The 19,962-nt window shown below is 42.6% G+C and overlaps 1 protein-coding gene across 2 annotated transcripts in view; it reads left to right on the top strand.

The window, feature by feature from the left end:
- Positions 1-19,962, top strand: part of PRLR (prolactin receptor) — a 201,165-nt gene that overhangs the window by 137,342 nt on the left and 43,861 nt on the right. For both annotated transcript variants that reach the window (XM_062211716.1, XM_062211718.1), the window contains one exon: positions 7,357-7,421. The gene's annotated coding sequence lies outside the window, so the exon portion shown is untranslated. The remainder of the gene's footprint in view (positions 1-7,356; positions 7,422-19,962) is intronic.

Raw genomic sequence — 19,962 nt, 5'->3', positions numbered from 1 at the left:
TACCCTGGATATCAGTGGTAGGAAAAGGGCCTTTTGTGAATTTTCCAGAGGATATTATTGTAAGAATACCAAATACAGTGTATTCTGGAGTAAGGTTATGGACTGCAGGTGAGACAGTGAGCTTCTAGCTTCCTAAAGTCACATTTCAGGGTTGACAGTCCCTTGTCTGTCCTTGCAGTCCTCCTCCAAGTTGCTAACTCCTCTAGGATTTCATATGATCTCATTGGAAGCATCCACAATGATGAAGGTGGCCCATTTTATCTTCGGCCATAATTTTAAAACATTGTTCTGCCTTCTAATATGTACCATTTTTTCTAGCTCTGCCCAGCAATGAGCAATTGGACTATCCAGTAAGGTACTCCACTACCCTTTTATGGAACCCAAATCTGTCTTCAAATAATTTCTACCAGGTAGAAGTACCTGTGGTTTGAAAGCATCCCTAAAAGTTCAAGGGTTGGAAGCTTGATCTCTATGCAACAGTGTAGGGAGCTAGGGCCTAACAAGAGGTGATTAGGTCTTGAAGTCTCTGCCCTCCTGGTGGTTCACGTCATCACAGGAATGGTGAGTCTGTTATAAAAGCAGGTTAGGTTCCCTCGTGCTCTCAGTCTGTGCTCATGCTTGCCTTCTGTTGCCCTCTCTCATCCCCTCTCACACATGCTTTGCTGCAGTGCTACCTCTTTCCAGGGTGGGTGCGACACAGTGCTAGATATAAGCACTTTGACCTTGGATTTGCCGACCCTCAGAACTCTTTGTTACAGATAAATGACTTTCATTTATGAATTAGAAGGTTTCTCTTCTTGTGATTTGGATACATTTTCTTGGTGGTCATTGTAGTCCAGAATAGTTTCCCAATGGATACTAAAAGCATGTGAGAGCGAGCACATCACCCTTCCCACACTCAAGTTCTCCTGTCTTCTGTCTTCTACATCTCTTCCATCTCTTATAACAAATACACTCAGCTTTCTTATAATACTAGAAATTAAATGCAAACTAAGAAACAAAAAGCAAAGAAATTCACTGAAAAGAGCCAAGGAATTTTCTTTGGTTCAAGCCTTTACAGGTTTCTATCTCTAAAGCTTTATAAATATGATTTATCTAATGAGGGTGGAAGAGTATAATAATAGACTATAAGTAAATATTCATTGTAGCTGCCATGGACTGATTAAATTATTTTTAGGAGATTTATTTGAAAGAGTTACAGAGAGAGATAGAGACAGAGAGGTCTTCCATCCATTGGTGCACTCCCCAATTGTCCACAATGGCCGGAGCTGTGCCGATCCAAAGCCAGGATCCAGGAGATTCTTCTGGGTCTCCCACGTGGGTGCAGGGGCCCAAGGACTTGGGTCATCTTCTACTGTTATCCCAGTTCATAGCAGAGAGCTGGATCAGAAGAGGAGCATCTGGAACTAGAACTGGTGCCCATATGGGATTCCAGCACTTCAGGCCAGGGCTTTAACCCTCTGTGCCACAGAACCAGTTCATGGACTGATTAAATTCTAAAAGACCTCAAGTATAATATATTCCTAGCTCCTTGTTTTGCATAAGGCTTTACATGGGGAAGAAAAGTGACTTGTTCAAGGGCCACTGGATCAATTTGACAGAGTTAGACACTGAAATCATATATTCTGTCTTACAATCCCTTGCTCCCTCCATGCATCTCTATGGAATAATGAAATCAATACAGACATCATGCAACGATCCTAGAATAGTACCCTACACATATCAGGAACTCAATAACTGTTGGCCGAATTAATATGTGAATAAACAAGTCAATGAGTGAATTACTGGGACTCATTTTTGATGATGACATTTTACAGACTCCCTCCAAATGTCACATGTTATTAATTAATTTTAATTAGCTCTATTAAGAAACTTGGTTCTCAAAATGTACTTATGTAGATTAGATAAAATAATGCACCAAATTGCTTAGAAACAGTGTCTGGCCATGAGTAATGTTAACTAATTATTCTCTTTTTTCTAACCATTTTTAAAAACAAGATTAAGCAGATGCAATAAAACTCACTAATCTGGAAATCACTTTACAATTCATGAACAAAAGGAATTCTGCCATTACAGTAATAATAGTACTGTTTGTCAATTCATATACAGTGCCTTCAATGACTTTACCCCTGTGGTTGCCACCCAATAAGACACACAAAAAAATTCTAGATTCTTTCACTTCCTCCTGGGGACTTGTGTTCACTCAGCACCCTGATCTTTGGGTCTGTCTCCCGTTCCCAGTCAGCACCTGCCTGTTGGACCTCACATCTGAATGGACTTCACCCTATTTGACCCTTAATGTTCTTGCTCCCTCCCTCAATCTCAATCTGAATCAGGAGTTTAGAATTCCCTTTTGCTTCCCTCCACTCCCAGCCACTCCAGTAGTTCTAACCAGAGACCCTTCCCTTGACTCAACGTTGGTGCTTTTGCCTCTGACTTGTAAAGATCAGGCACTCTTGGGGCCAGTGCTGTGGCGCAGCGGGTTAACGCCCTGGCCTGAAGCACCGGCATCCCATATGGGCGTCGGTTCAAAACCCAGCTGCTCCTCTTCGGATCCAACTCTTTGCTATGGCCTGGGAAAGCAGTAGAAGATATCCCAAGTCCTTGGGCCTCTGCACCCACGTGGGAGACCCAGAATAAGCTCCTGGCTCCTGGATCCTGGATCCTGGCTTCAGATTGGCACAGCTCCAGCCGTTGTGGCCAATTGGGGAGTGAACCATCAGATGGAAGACCCCTCTCTCTCTCTCTCTCTCTCTCTCTCTCTCTCTGCCTCTCCTCTCTATATGTAACTCTGACTTTCAAATAAATAAATCTTTAAAAAAAAAAAAAAAGATCAGGCACTCTTAATACTGTAGCAGTTGTAATGTATCTTCACTTCTGATAGCTGTGGCAGGGGGATAGAACTTAGACCTACCTATGTCTGTATTTCAGGTAAAGAGAAAATGGAATATTACCGAGAGTTGATTTTTAGTCTTTTATTTTTGTAGTAACTAAACTGATTCCCCACCCCATCCCCTTCCTTTCTGTTGTTTTAAGTCCCCCAGCTTACTGGTGCTCAGATCCATCCTGTCTAGAAAGTGATTCCCACGTGCTTTATAGCATGCGTTTGTTCTTTTCCTTTCAAGGGCTTCAGGTGCATGTCTACAAATTGGTCCCATTTGATCTGTGTCAGTTGCCAGAATGTTTGAAGCTTATTTCTGAGCATATTTGACAATTTGTCAAAACTAAAGACTACACATGGGCTAGTATCAGTAAGCAAGAAAGAGCTTTGAAAATACATTAGTTAGGATGATAGCTGGAGTTGTAGTGTAGGCAAGAAATATTTATTATTCTTTGCATCTCTGTCTTGTGATGGATTTCCATTTATTGCCTTCTCATTTGTTGATTGTGTATCAAACACACTGTCTCACCCAGATTGTAAGTTGCTTTATACCATGGACTTCACCTGATTCTGTCCCCAGCACCCACAGTAGTTCTTGATAACTATCAGGAAACCAATCAGTGTTTTCTGAATAATGAAGAAAGGATGAATGTGAAGCAAGATACAGTTGTGGTGGAACATAGCATTTGGCTTCAAAGAGATCTCATTTCAAGTTTTGGTTATGCCCCTTCCCAGCTATAAGACATCTTTGAATTAGTTTCTTCACCAATAAAATGAATATAATAATAGTACCTACATCAAAGATTTTGTGGGAGAATTAAATAATGCACACACAGTTATTTCACAGTAGATGGCATATTTTCAGAACCTGGTAAATGTTGACTATTATTTTCAGTGAAAATCTTCAACTGTTGAAGCTTATTAAAGATAATTGAACCAATTTAATATGACTAGTAGTGATGACTGTACAAAAGACAAATTAGTAGAATTAATTTGTCAGCAAGATATTCTTTAGAGTCAAGCTGACAAAAAAAACCAGTATTGATCATACCCACTTTATGTAAAGCACTATGCTAAGCTTTGGAGAGTAAATGGTGAGCAAGAATAAATATGATACAGCCTAGGAACATAAAATCTAGGCAACTAGGTACGTGTGCAACACTCTGCTGGGTAGACATAAGTAGGAGGCACTAACACTTCCCACCTCATCTAACTTACTCTTGATGCTCTGCAGAAAATTACTCTACAACACTAAGCTTCCATTTGATTCTTCCAGTGACAAGAAACCTACTGTCTCTTGAAACAGTATTCGAATGTAATCACCATAATCCAAATCTTTCTTAAAACTTGCACAAATCTGATTTTTACACAGCTTCTGCCTTTTATATGTACCAAGTTTAAATCCATTTTTCCCTTTTTATCAGAGATCAGCAAAATAAGGCCTGCAGGCCAAATCTAGCTACCATTTCTTTAAAATTTTATCAGAACACAGGTTTATTCATTTGCATACTGTTTATGGCTAATTTTATCTTACCATAACAATAGTATATTTACCATGCAGCTCTTGAAGAAAAACTCTTTTGACTTCTGCTCTATATGACAGAACATAATGAGAACTAACATGATTCCAGGAGAAAGGAACTGAGGGTTCCATGTGGGAATAAATAGAGGCAGAATTAAATATCATTATCACCTCCCTTATTCTGGGTGCCATACTTTCAGTAATGTGGCCATGGACCACATTGGTCTTTGATACACAGTAATGGAGGGTATAAAAGGATAGCTATCTAAAATGTTATACCTTCTGACCCTGCATTATGGTATAGACTACTGTTGGAAAGTATATATAAGTTTTCAAATCATTATATCTGTCTGACTTGCCCAGAATAACAGAACATAATTCAGCATATGTTCCAGGTCTGTCTCAGTCAGGGTCAGGCAGGAAGCAGGTAGCATTTTTAAGAAAGTTTTTGGAGAGTGTAGTAAAGAGACTACATACATGTGGTTAGAGTTGAAAGAACAAAGGAATTTTTCTCTGCCTACTCTGCATAAAAACCAATTGAGAAGGGAAGAATTTTTCTGGGGTCCTGCCCAGCTGGAGTTACGGTAGAAGAGACACAACCACTGCTAGAACTGAGCCAGGTAGAAACCAGAGATGGAGGGGCAGAGACATCCTGACATCTTGTCTTTTATCCTCTACTTACCATAGTTTGGGAAAGCCATTTAAAGTTGGAAGACAAAGGAGCTACAGGAACCAGACCCACAGGGCACAGAGCAGATGAGGAGTATGTAAAGGAGCTGATGTGGGGAATAGCCAGGGCCAAACTGGGTGCCAGGTCTTCAGCAAAGCCTGAATGAGTAAGGATGGTTAAAGTCAGCATGCCCAAGGCCTGGCATGCAACAAATGTTGAGTTACAGAAACCATGATCTGTTTTATGCTCTCCTACCCCAAAGCTCTCCCTCTCTCTCTGCTCCCTCCCCTAGCCTCTGCTAGCTCCTCATGGTTCCATGAAGTGTATAAAACAAAATGGGGTTTTATTTGGCAGGGAACAGAGTGGAAAAGTTGTTCTGAACAGAGCTGAGACATTATCAAAGAGAGAACTTTACATCCTGAAATAATTCCCAGAATCTAAAATGCATTCTAGAATATTCTCTCTCTTTTTTATTTTTTAATGAAAACTTCAGTATCACTATACCTTATGGAGAAAGATTGGTGGCTTCTGAGAAGCCTGCCCCAGACATCTGTGTCACAGCTCTGGATTCAGCAGACATCTCATTACCCAATGCCTTGGGGCTGCTGCTTAATGCTCGAATAGTCCCCATCATATCCAAGGCTATGGCTGCAAAGACGTCTGGGCTCTCAATTCATTATGCCAATAGCAGCGACATTGAGAAATTCTCAGTGGTACAAAACCACTGGTGGAAGTCCACGGCTGCCTGCCAGTCACTTACTCCTCCAACACTGAGTCAGCTGGAAGAATATTCAACACTGGCATCCTCAAGGGATAATTCTTAGGAGTCTGGATTTTACAGACTTAGAAATGATTTGACAGCCTTGTTTTGATCCGCTACTCCATTTGCTTTTATGCGGAATGCACAAAACAAAATTGGGCATTCAGCTAGGAATTTCTGTCCATATAGCAAAGTCAGTTTTTCAGAGTAGGTACAGAGGAATAAGGGGCCTGTTTTGTATTCAGATCCTGAAGTCATCTTTTTTTTCTTACTCAGATCCACATTTCCAGCAATTATCCACTCATGGTCATAGATCGGTGTCATTTAGTTCCCAGAATGTAAAAGGTTCTTAGACAAAACTTGCTCTGATGGGAGCATGGGGAGAACCATGAACCCTGATGGGCACAACCCAACTAATATAAACCTGGACCCAGTAGCCCAGGGAATAACCCCTTCTTTTCACACTTTGAAAAGCATTCTCTTGCCAATGCTCACTTGAGCCAATGAGACAGAATTGAACTGGAACCACAAGCTGGGATTGCCAAATTCCCAATTCAGTTGTAATTTACTTTTAGAATTTGTCAATAAATTCCATTCAATGTCCCCAGGTCCAAGTTTCAAAATATCCAATCCCAGCTAGGTTGATGGGCAAAATTTGAGCAAGAGCTATAGGTTAGATAATGCTATGGAATCATTGTGAATTTTGTGATTTTAATCTTTGCACTGTGGTTTTGTAAAAGCATGTCTATGCTCTTATGAAAGCACACTGAAATATTTAGGGGTAGAGAAACATCATGACCATGACTTCTTTGCAAATATTTTTTTTTTAAATTTTGTTCACAGAGAAGGTATAGGATGACTAATCAAACGTGATGAAACATTAACATTTTAGGGTATTTGGGTGAAAAGTACATGATACTTTTTTTTTTTTACAGTTTTCACAACTTTTCTGTAATGCTAACATTTCTTCATAATAAAATTATCAAAAACTAATTCCCAAAGAAACTAGAACTGTTTTATGCCTATCATTGAAATAATGGTGACTTTACTGTGCACTTGCTCCTCAGGTGGGATCTCTGTCCTTAATGTGCTGTACATTGTGATTTAATGCTGTAACTAGTACTCAAACAGTATGTTTCACTTTGTGTTTCTATGTGGGTGCAAACTGTTGAAATCTTTATACTAAATTGATCTTCTGTATATAAAGAGAATTGAAAATGAATCTTGATGCAAATGGAAGGGGAGAGGGAGCGGGAGAGGGGAGGGTTGCGGGTGGGAAGGAAGTTATGGGGGTGGGGGGAAGCCATTGTAATCCATAAGCTGTACACTGGAAATTTATATTCATTAAATAAAAGTTAAAAAAAATAAAAAAAAAATTAAAAAAAAATAAATTTGATATTATTCAAATTAAAAAAAAAAGAAATAATGGTGACTTTAGCCATGCTAAAAACCACAAAATGAGCCAAAAATGGCATCTCCTGTTCTATTATCTTAGAGCTAAAATGAGTCATTTCCTCTTTCAGCTACAGAACTCTACTCCTATTCATGGAGGAAAACACCAAGGATGCTTTGCACATGAACCCTGAAGGTAAGAGGGACTGGATCCCATGCCCTTCTGTCCCATCACCACCTACTACCCATGACATCCAGGCAGGGCAGGGACTCAACTGTCTTGGTGCACAGAGAAGATTGTCTCAAACCATTCAACATCCACACTGTCACATGCTGCTGTCCTCAAAGGCCTCAGAGCACCTGATGCTCATCCTCTTTTGTTTTGCTCAGAGAAAATAGCAAAGCTATGAATAGTTGATATCTCCTAGTAGCGCAATTATGAGCGACTTTTATTTTCTCCTTACAATTTTCTGTACTTGAGAGATTTCCAACAATGACTCAGTTACTTTTATAATCAGAAAGAGAAACATTGTGGTTTTCGTGATTTTCCCAAACAGTTCTACACAAATTCTGTGTCAACATTCTGGGCCCTCTCCAGCCCCTTGACATCACAACTGCTGCGTGTCTCCTCCCTCCGGGGCTCAGGATCTTCCCCATCCGCCAGCTGTGATGAAACCCTAGGATACCAGGGCTGACTGGCAAACAGGTCACGAAGTGTTATTACTCCATTTTACAGATGGAGAAACTGAACCCCATGGCTTGCCTCTGTATACACAAGCACTACAGGCAGATGGGATCTGGACTCCATGAGAAGAGCTTGACATGTATAGTAACCTTCTTTCAGAGGAAGTTAAGAACCCATGAGGTTAGAAATGGAAAATTCTAGATAAAATTTTACTGAGGTTTCCTGGGCCACCTCAAGGTGTTAATTAGTTTTCCGACACTGAAAGTGTAATAGCCCTTTGAGAGCCACTTGTTTGTCAAGAATAGAACCTTGAACTTTCCCTCTGTACTAGGGTTTCTCAAATAATCGTGCTGTCATTCTGGGCTAGATGGTTCTTTGTCCTGGGGGTTGTCCTGTGCTCTAAATTATCCCCCTTTTAAAATTTATTTATGTGAGAGGCAAAGAGATAGAGAGGGGGAAGACAGAGGGAGATATCTCCCATCCATTGGTTCACTCCCCAAATGGCAGCAACATCCAGGACTGCGCAGGACCGAGCCAGGAGCCAGGAACTCCATCCAGGTCTCCCACATGGTTGGCAGGGACCTAAGCTCTTGGGCCGTCTTCCACTGCTTTCCCACGCACATTAACAGAAAACTGGATAGGAAGTGGAACAGCCAGGACTCTAACCCATTCCCTAGCACTTCAATATGAGCTGCCAGTGTCACAAGCAGCAGCTTAAGCTGCAGCCCTACAATGCCAGCCCCTCTGTAGGATCCTTTGCAGTATCCCTGGTCTCTCCCCACCAGTAGAACACCAACCTCACCCAAGCTAAACAACCAACAATGTCTTCAGACATTGCCCAAAGCTCCAAGGAGAAAAAATTCCACATTCCCCTCCCCAGCAGTGGCAATAAAATAATTCCTCTAGATGTTGCCAAATACAGCCCAGGTGGGGCCTGCTCTAAGCTAGTTTAATAGAAAGGTTTTTTTCATTCAAATAGACTCAAATGTATTGGGTTCAGACTAAATATTAAGAACCACTTACAGAAGGGATAAAGTAAGTCATCAGAATGCTTTGGGAACAGGAGGATCCCATGGCACAGCTGCCCTGCCTGGGAACATCTGGCAACATCGGTGCTGGTGAATCAACCCAGCCAGACCTCTGTGAGGTTCTTTCTCATTTCTGGGATTCTGCCCTTGGATGCCATGACACTTACTTGGAGGAAAGGCAAGAGTCATGCCGAGTACTGGGCATCGTCTTTCACTTCAGGGAGTGAGGGGCCCAGGGGCACTCTGCAGCCTGAGCTGTGCGGCAAAGTATCAACAACATTCGGTTGCTCTTTGTATATGAGGGGATTTCAGAATGGAAAAATAAAATGAAAAGATAGACTTCTTTTGGTACAAAGTATTTGAAATCCATGCAGTTTTTCACAATTCACGTTTTTCCTGAACTTTTTGAAGACTCCTCATGTTTACAGATGGACCACATGTTTGCATGAAAGATTTGAGAGTTAGCCTCCAATTTATTTTATAAAAATCTGATACTTTTTCAACCAACAGTTGTCCCTTCTGGATGGTTACTTCACAAGAAATCCTGTACCCATTCCCTAAATAGTACAGAGTAGGTGAGGAGGTGATAGTAGCGGATTTACCTGTAGAAACAATTGGCAAACGTGCGCCCTAGGAGTGATTCTCAAAGTGCTGAGGTTGGTAAATGCTTTTCCTGTTCCTCTCCACGTGTACCTCATGGGCCTTTCATTCCCCTGCTTGGTCTTGTTCCCTGACATCCACCCCCGTCACCCCCTTGGTGTTTGGTTTTGCAAAGATGCATCTGATGCCAGTGTGTATCTGTGAAAACACTGGCAGGGACTTGAAAGCAGTTCCATGGTCTTCCAAGAGAAACAGAAACACAGTTCAGTTTCAGGATGAAAAGAACTTCCAGAAAGCAACATGCGTAAAAGAATTCAGGAGGAAAAACTCCCTAAATTGGGGGGAGGATGGTATTAGAACTAGGATTAGAATTACAATTCCTCTTCAAGACTGAATCAAAAGTGCTAGAGTTCATTGTGTGGCCTTTAAACTGATTTCTGGTCCCTTTGATTTAACTATTAACTTTCCAAGCCTGCGCTGATGGTAATGATCACTCGGTAACAGTCACCCCATGGCACCTCCAACCCAGGGTGGAACAAAACACCGCACTGCCTGGCATGCCAGATTCTTTTGCAAGCACTCTGGCAAACTCTGGGCTCTGCCCATTCCACCCTCCTACTTCCAGCCTTGCCTGGGCTCCCATCCACACACTTCTTCTTTTTTTTTTATTTTTTATTTTTGACAGGCAGAGTGGACAGTGAGAGAGAGACAGAGAGAAAGGTCTTCCTTTTGCCGTTGGTTCACCCTCCAATCAATGGCCGCCGCGGTAGGCGCGCTGCGGCCGGTGCACCGCGCCGATCCGATGGCAGGAGCCAGGTGCTTCTCCTGGTCTCCCATGGGGTGCAGGGCCCAAGCACTTGGGCCATCCTCCACTGCACTCCCTGGCCACAGCAGAGAGCTGGCCTGGAAGAGGGGCAACCGGGACAGGACCGGTGCCCCGACTGGGACTAGAACCCAGTGTGCCGGCGCCGCGAGGCGGAGGATTAGCCTAGTGAGCCGCGGCGCCAGCCCCCATCCACACACTTCTGATCTTAACTCTCCCCATACAGCAAGAGGCCAAGAAGAACCAAGAAGCAGCTCAGGGCACTGATTGTGCCCATGCACAGGATGTGCTTTGAGGTACATTTGAGGCTCCATGCCCCTAATCTTTCCACCCACATTTACCTACTAGAGTCACCCAAATTCCTACCGTTTGTGCATCTGCTTGGACCAAAGTATGGTATTGCTCAAAACCTGCATACAACCTAAGAAGGTTAAGACCTTAATTATGGACAGCAATTTGTTAATGATATTGCTGGTGTTTTGCTAGGAATAGGAACTTAGGCTGGGACACAAGACAGGTTAATTTCATTGCTGTGGAGAGACTGAAATGATCAGGATATTGAGCCCTAGAACTGCACTATCATATAGCAGCTACTAGCCTCCTATGACAATTTAAATGTAAATTAATTAAAATTAAATAATAATACAAATTCATTTCCTCAGTCCCATTGGCTCCATTTCAATTATGGCTAGCGGCTGCCCTACTGGACAGAACAGATCTAGAACATTTGCTTCATCATAAGTTCTATCAGACTAAGGCTAATCCTCTCAATGGGGAGTTCTGGGAAGGAAACATAGCCCTTTATTACCAGCTCTGTGGGGTGGGATACAGAAGAATAGGAGAGAATTCCTAAAGGAAATTTACGGAGGCCAGAGACAAACTTTGAACACCTTGCGCCAGCCCCAGCCCTGAGCGATCATGAATCTGCCCTGCCACAAAGCTCTTTATGTTGACACCTGGGAATAAAAAAGCACCTGGCCCCTGACTAGGCTGGGCTCCTTGTGAAGCAAGAGACTCTATGTTGAACTCTGAGACAAGAGAACTAAGAGTGTTTACTCACACACAGGAGCCAACGGGCTCCCAGTCACAAAGGAAATCACTACCCTGGTGGCACTAGGAAGCTTGGCAGGCTCCGAGAGTTCAGTTAGAAATGGACATTTCCAAATCAAAAGGACATTTAGGGGAAAAGGAGCAAATTTGTCTGGAGGGAAATGTCCATTCAGAGAATCTACAGAATATGAAGCACTCCAAGGACTAATCGTCACCACTTACCCATGACAGTAGCAGACACTTACATAGCACTTGTAGCCACATGGAGCACTTGCACAATAACCATCTTCACCATAATTGGCTGAGTGAAGCAGGGTAGATGGGACCCTCTCATACTTGGTATTAGAAGAACTTCATGTTCAAAAGAGGAAGAGTCATGCCAGGGTCAATCTGGCTGAGAAATCACAGAACCAGCCCTAGAAACCACCCACCTGTTTTGTCTGCAGCTTGTGTCAGTGTCTTCGAATGATGGGGGCTACTTGGTACCTATGCAGCTCTCTACGGGTGTCAGTCACAAAGTGTGACTGCAAACTCAGCTCACAGCAACCCCAAGCCAACAACCAAGTCCCCGATGGTTTCCTGAGCTCTTTCTTCCAAAACGACTCGTGCAAGCTGCCAAAGAGAGGACAAAGTGGTCTCGTGGCTGGAAAGCTGGGTTAGTTTTTTTTTTTAATTTTTTTTTTTTTTGACAGGCAGAGTGGACAGTGAGAGAGAGAGAGAGACAGAGAGAAAGGTCTTCCTTTGCCATTGGTTCACCCTCCAATGGCCGCCGCGGTAGGTGCGCTGCGGCCGGCGCACCCCGCTGATCCGATGCCAGGAGCCAGGTGCTTCTCCTGGTCTCCCATGGGGTGCAGGGCCCAAGCACTTGGGCCATCCTCCACTGTACTCCCTGGCCGCAGCAGAGAGCTGGCCTGGAAGAGGGGCAACCGGGACAGAATCCGGTGCTCCGACCGGGACTAGAACCCGGTGTGCCAGCGCCGCAAGGGTTAGGGTTAGCGCCGGCCAAAAGCTGGGTTAGTTTTTTCAGCAGGCCCTTTCCTCACCAGTGCTTTTGTCCAGATCCTGCAGGGAGCGCCTACGATGCGGTCAGCACCAGAGGTTCTCAATCTGCTTTCCTGTGCAGGAGACATGAGGGATGTTCCCCTGCTTCCCCAAATACTCAGGCAGCTGTAGGGGACCCTTAAACACGTCGATGGATTTTGTTTTCTAGAAAAGCCTCAAAAAACTGGAGCTGAGTGGTTCATTTATAGGGCTTCCAATCGTTCGGACCAAATATTTATGATTTATTCTCAAATTTGAAAGAACTTTTTACTAACAATCTAATATTTGAGGACCAGTTACAAATTTAGCCATACAGCAAACCAGATTCTATATTTTCCTTTGACATATCAAGCACATAAATAACTACATATGCAGAGTAATTGTTGGGCTTTTCCTTTCAATGTTTTTTTTTTTTTAATTTTTCACAGGCAGAGTGGACAGTAAGAGAGAGAGAGACAGAGAGAAAGGTCTTCCTTTGCCGTTGGTTCACCCTCCAATGGCCGCCACGGCCGGCGCACTGCAGCCAGTGCATCGCGCTGATCCGAAGCCAGGAGCCAGGTGCTTCTCCTGGTCTCCCATGGGGTGCAGGGCCCAAGCACGTGGACCATCCTCCACTGCACTCCCGGGCCACAGCAGAGAGCTGGCCTGGAAGAGGAGCAACCAGGACAGAATCCAGCACCCCGACCGGGACTAGAACCCGGTGTGCCGGCACCGCTAGGCGGAGGATTAGCCTGTTGAGCTACGGCGCCAGCCTCAATGTGTTCTAATAACGAATGAATCATGGCCCTGAAATCTGAAAAGAGAAAATCAAAACGATGACCAAATAGAGCAATATTGAGGTTAGGGCCAAAACGACATGATTACTTTAAATGTATTTGACAAGCAATACTCCTATCAGTCCTCATAAGATTGTCCTATACCACATTCTATTCCCAGAGCTGCTCATATCTGGTGCATCATAGATGTCTGCTTGATATTTATCAAAGGTTGGATAGATGGATGAATGGACAGACAGACAACTGTTACATAAGTTGACTCTACCATTTTCTTTCTTCCTTTTTTTTTTTTTGGACTGGCAGAGTTAGACAGTGAGAGAGAGACAGAGAGAAAGGTCTTCCTTCCATTGGTTCACCCCCCAAATGGCTGCTATGGCCAGCGCTGCGCCCATCTGAAGCCAGGAGCCAGATGCTTCCTCCTGGTCTCCTATGTGGGTGCAGGGCCCAAGGACCTGGGCCATCCTCCACTGCCTTCCCAGCAGAGAGCTGGACTGGAAGAGGAGCAACCGGGACAGGATCTGGCACCCCAACCGGGACTAGAACCCAGGGTGCCAGCGCCACAGAGGATTAGCCTAGTGAGCTGCGGCGCTGGCCGACCCCACCATTTTCTGGAAATAAAGTTGAAAAGCCCTGATTCCTAGTTTCCCTGTCCCCTAGTCTCACAGAGTCTGCACTGGGGATATTTCTTCCCTCGCTTTCAGACCCAGTCTGACAAAGAGCCCTGGCCATTACCTCTTTGAGCGGACAGATGTCTTGTCTGCTAAGCTAGAGCTTCTGAGGAAAACTGAGTAACACGGGAAAAAAAGGAAAAAAAGAAAAAGGTGGATGTAATAAGAACGACAAGCAATTATCTCACTAGATAACTAGCCCAGACATTTTGAATGAAGATGCAAGTCTGAAAGAACGTATTGTATGTGAGTGAGAAAGGGTGACCAAGTCAGACAGGATGTACGTGTACAAAACAGCACAGGAGGAAGGAGCAGTCTGCTCAGACGCAGGTTTCCAGGCAGTAGGAAGGAGGTGGGGTTCAGCCCTCACGCCTGCCCACCCTTCTCCCCTCTGCTCCCTGTCTCCCGCTTGGAACCTCTGGATCCTCTTTCTTTGCCTAACAAGCACCCGCAGGAGCTGAGGGGCCAGAGTGAAACATGCCCACACCTTCCCAGAGAGATCTCTAGTGTTAGACTTCTCTTTAGCAAGATGACCCAGCCCTTCTCCGAGGCTCTAATAAAAGGAATTTTTCCATGAAATTGCCCTTTACCCACTTGTCAGAAGCTTAATGGCAAATTATGGCTACTTGCCCCAGGGGTGTCTTAAATCCCCTTAAGACTGACAGAGTGATGGAATTCAGAGAAATGGGAGCTATTCTTAAAGACAAGTGTGCAGGCTGTGGGACATCAAGAACTGTTGAAATCGTTCAGTATAGCCTGAGAGACAGGCACTTGCTCAAGCTACCCACACTGATCCATACAGGGAGCTTGGCTGTCAGCCACTGCTCAGAATTGTGCCACAAACACTGGAGTAAATTCTGCATCCCACCCTGGTGGAGACCATTCCCATATATTTGTACCATTCAATTTTTGTTGGGGAATTGTTTTTGTGATGTGCACATTTTTATTGGGATTTTTTGTCCTCGATTGCAAAGGTAATAATGCTTTATTTAGGCTTTAGTGATGAGTTGTCATCCTTTTTTATTTTGAATCATCCTTTCAACAATAACCAGTGCTAATCTACTGGTGAATATTTCCAGCCTTTCTGCTATGCACATAGGCAGAGATGGGTATTATAATCGGGATCAAACATACCTCCATCCTAAACACCAAAACTGAATTGTCTGGTTTTGTTTTATTTTGTTTACTTGTCACATATTTCCTTGTCATTCATATTTTTATCACATTTTAAAGACTAAATAGTATTCTAGTGTGTGCCTATGCTGCAATTTAGCTCAATAATTCTTTGTGATTTGATATTTAGATTGTATGTCCAATGTGTTTTTATAAATAGCACAGGGGAAAATCTTTTTGTTCAGAATTTTTTTTTCATTTTTCTGTTCATTTAAGATAAATTTCCAGAAGTTTATTTTCTGATTTACGGTGCGTGTACATTCTTAAGGCTTTAAATATGTATTATCTGAATGTTTATGCTCACTTCCATTCAAAATACAATGTGCTTGTCCCATCTACCGCTCAGCAGTCAGAAGTGTTTACATACTCAACAATGCCATCCTGAAATTTCACAGGGTTGAAAAGAGAATGAAATATTTTACATGAAAATACTTTGAACACTAAAAATTCTGTTAAAACACCCATTTTCATTATCATCCATTTTTAAACCACCAAACAGGGAAAAGGCATTATCTCCCTCAACCACAAATTCTGATGATGAACAGCCCAGTAAGAGCACAGAATCCTTGCCAAATTCCTTCTAAATGTAGCAGACATGCACGACATTTCATTTAGCCAGAGCCATTTATTAAGCACCTACTATGCATGGAGCTTTATCCTATGTATGGGAAGAAAAAAAAACACAGCTGACAGTTGTACTCTTGCAAATAAATAGTGTCATTTTTGTGGGGCAAAGATGAGAAAGCCACATGGTGGGAAGGTGAAGACCCCCATGGGATCTACTTTGAAAAACACTAGATGGTGGGCCGGCGCCAAGGCTCACTTGGCTAATCCTCTACCTGCGGCGCTGGCACCCCAGGTTCTAGTCCCAGTTGGGGCTCCAGATTCTGTCCCGGTTGCTCCTCTTCCAGGCCAGTGCTCTGCTGTGGCCCGGGAGTGCAGTGGAGGATGGCCCAAGTGCTTAGGCCTGCACCTGCATGAGAGACCAGGAGAAGCACCTGGCTCCTGGCTTCGGATCAGCGCAGCGCCAGCCATAGCAGCCGCTTGGGGTGTGAACCAACAGAAAAAGGAGGACCTTTCTCTCTGTCTCTCTCTCTCTCACTGTCTAACTCTGCCTGTAAAAAAAAAAAAAAAAAAAAAAAAGACTGGATGGCTGCCATTTCTCTTGAAGTCAGCTGATAGTTTTGTGAGTGAAATGCTCAAGCTAAAGTGGAGTGTACTATGACTTGGGACTAGAGAAAGCATTTTACAGAGATGTAAGGGAAGATATAGGATCGAGACATAGCAACTGATGGAGCTTTGGAGGGAAAGACAGAGATGCCCAATAAGGAATGTTGCCAAGTGTCTGCTGTGAAATGCCATTGCCTAATCCAGTGGTACTTTATTAATAATGCATTTTATCTGTCTTAAGTATAGGATAACTCTTGCTCTAACCTGCGGACTCAAATGTTTTAGCCAAAACTTTAAAATTGTAAAATATGTAGTATCAGTATTATTATTGTACATTTTGTAATTTAAAATGGGTGAATTTCTTTGTTTTCCCCAAAGAACCCATTTATTTAATAGGTACAAGTTCCATAAGCACAACTTTAAGAATATAGTGATTCTTCCTATCATATCTGCCCTCCCTCCCCACCTCCTGCTCCCTCTCCCATTTCCAGTCCCATTCTCCATTAATAAAAACAATAATTAACACGCAATTATTCTTAGGTGTTTAAAATTAACTGAAAAGTGATCCCTGTTAAATATAAGAGTGGGAATAAGAGAGGGAGGAGATGTACAATTTGGGACATGTTCAAGCTGACTTGTCCCAAATGGTGGAGTTAGAAATGTGCCAGGGGATGCCAATTAAATCCCATCAAGGTGGCATGTACCAATGCCATCTCACTAGTCCAAGTGATCAATTTCAGTTCACAATTGATCACACTGATAGGTCTAAGAGCCAAATGGGTCACACAAACAAGACTAGTGTCTGCTAATACTAACTGCTAGAATCAAAAAGGGAAAAAACGATCCAACATGGGAAGCGGAATACACAGCAGACTCATAGAAGGGCAGATGTCCTCAACAGCACTCTGGCCTCAGAATCATCCCTTAAGGCATTCAGATCTGGCTGAAGAGCCCATGAGAGTATTTTAGGCATGGAAAGCCAAGACACTCTGGAAAAAAAAAAAAAAACCTAAATGAAAGATCTCTGCGAGTGAGATCCCAGTGGAAAGAACGGGGCCATCAAAGAAGGAGGTACCTTTCTCTGAAGGGAGGAGAGAACTTCCACTTTGACTATAACATTGAATAAGATTGAAGTCGGCGAACTCAAAAGGCTTCCATAGCCTTGGCAACTCATGACTAGAGCCTAGGGAGATTTCTGACGCCATAAACAAGAGTGTCAAATTGTTAAGTCAACAACAGGAGTCACTGTGCACTTACTCCTTAGGTGGGATCTCGGTCCTTAATGTCCGATGTGAATTAATGCTATAACTAGTACTCAAACAGTATTTTACACTTTATGTTCTGTGTGGGTGCAAACTGATGAAATCTTTACTTAATATATACTAAATCAATCTTCTGTATATAAAGAGAATTGAAAATAAATCTTGATGTGAATGGAATGGGAGAGGGAGCGGGAGATGGGAGGGGTGCGAGTGGGAGGGAAGTTATAGGGGGGAAAAAGCCATTGTAATCCATAACCTGTACTTTGTAAATTTATATTTACTAAATAAAAGTTAAAAAAAAAGAAGAGGAAGAACAAGAGGAGGAGGAGGTGGAAGGGGGGAAGAAAGGGGAGGAGAGAAAAAAAGAAATAAGGAAAGGTAAGAAGCATAGGTTTTTATTATGAATGCTCTTGTAACATAGCTGGATAAAATCATGTTCTGACCATAATGTAATAAATTCCCTATTATTGAAAAAAAAAAGAAAAACAAACAAAAAAACAATAACAACAAAAGAACTGTCCCTTGACAGTCAGGACAAGGGCTGTTCAAGTTAAAATAGGTGAATTTCAAATGTTAAGTCTTTAAAGTACAGCTAATAAACTCATCAATTACGACTTTTTGTGAAAATGCATTTGTTAACTTCATCAATTACATCAAATAACAATGATTATTTAACAACTTGAAAAAAAAATGAAATGTGCTGTAGAATCCTTTCCTCTCTTTTCACAAAACCCATCGAGCCTAGTGTGACCTCCAGACAGCTAGAGGATGGACTCTAAATGTGCCTGTTGTAGGCTGTCCTGCCCGGTTACTCCTCTTCATTCCATGAGCATTTAAGTGTTGTGCACTCTGAGCACCTGTGTCCTGCAGGAACCCTCTTCTGAACTGACAGCATCGGAAAAAGTACATTCTACTGCTCTTCCTATATTGATCCACAGGGCATGTGTACAAAAAAAGCTTTGAAAACTTTAAAAGGTGAAGATTCCCATGGCATCTTTTAGGTAATTAAAAGGCTTCAAAAATGCATTCCAGACACCCATCTGTAGGCCAGCCCCTCTGCCTAAGGTCAGTTATGAATAACTTCCTGAGACAGTTAGGTGTCTGACCTGCAGATAAATGAGCAATCCAAACTGCTGAGTATACCATCATCAAAACAGTAGATTTTCCTTCCAATTTACACTGTTCTTGCAATAATATTAAAATTAACTTCTGTCACATGGGAATGTGACCATGTGATGTCTGCCAGGCCCAGGACGAAAATCATTATGGATAAACCACCAGGAGTGCTTACACAGATAAAGAGAAATACACCAACATTTGGGTGCTGACTTCCCAATTGTTTCATTCCTTTTGATGGGCTCAGAGTGGGGTATCTGGAAGACACATCCCTGATTAGCTGCTGTACAAAAAGGTGATGCTCTTATTATAAAGCAGTGAGTCAACAATGACTTCCTAGGCCTGCCAGGTTCATGTCACGGTGGTCAAATGTGCAGATGTTTGCATAAGGTCCATTCTGCTTCCATTTGCCCAGGAGGCCTAGCATCCAGCTGGGATTTAGGCTATTGTTTGTTGATATGCACTTAGCGGCATGGAGGACTTATTAAGGTGCACAGAGGGATCCTCATAAAACTGACGGTAGCACTGGGCTTTTAAGGTGTTAAACATATTATCTCATGTCTTCCTTTAGCTTGTAGAAACACACTACTATTTGAAGGGCATCTATCCAACGTTAACTATCTGAAATATGCTATCCCGGGAGCAAGCCAAATGGGTTTTTAAGAAAAATCAATGTAACAAAATCCATTTACCTACAGACTAGTAGGAAACTTCTTTAGCCCTCATTCAGAACCTAGTTATTCTAATTTTGAATTGCTTTGCTTTTTTTTTTTTTTTTTAAACTTAGTTACCGGGTTTCTGAATTCACATCAAAACAGAAGAAAAGTAGTGTGGAAGGGGCTATTGAGTTAGCCAGAACAGAGATGACTGGCAAAACTGAGAACTGCTCACTAGCTGTCAAATTGAATATAAGGAAAAAGACATCAGAAAGGAAAGGGAGAGAAGAGAAAGCGGGTGAGGGGTGCAGAATGAGGAAAGAAGGAAGGAAGGAAAAGCTGCACAGACTCAAGCTGAAAAGACTGTGGTCCAGGCTTCTGATTAAACCCAAGTCCTTTGTCTGTAGAAGCCTCTGAGCCTATGTCCCCCACTTCATGCCAGTGTTGATTTGTTTATAAACAACTTCAGTATTCCAGGAAAGAATCAATTAAGAAGACAAGGAAAGTATATAATTTTAGAAATGTACAATCAATTCATTATAACATTAATGTTTTGGCTACTAAAAGGGTATGTTTTAGATATTTAGATATTTATGTGATTGTATGCATGTGTCAATGAAAAGAGGGCCATTATTTCCTCATCCTTTGATGAGTTTATAATTGAAGTTTGGCCTGTTCCTAAGAGGCCG

The sequence above is a fragment of the Lepus europaeus genome, chromosome 15 (genome assembly GCF_033115175.1).
Source record: "Lepus europaeus isolate LE1 chromosome 15, mLepTim1.pri, whole genome shotgun sequence".
NCBI classification, from domain to species: Eukaryota; Metazoa; Chordata; class Mammalia; order Lagomorpha; family Leporidae; genus Lepus; species Lepus europaeus.
The sequence above is the reverse complement of the archived record's forward strand: the minus strand, read 5'-3'. Positions and strand labels throughout refer to the sequence as shown.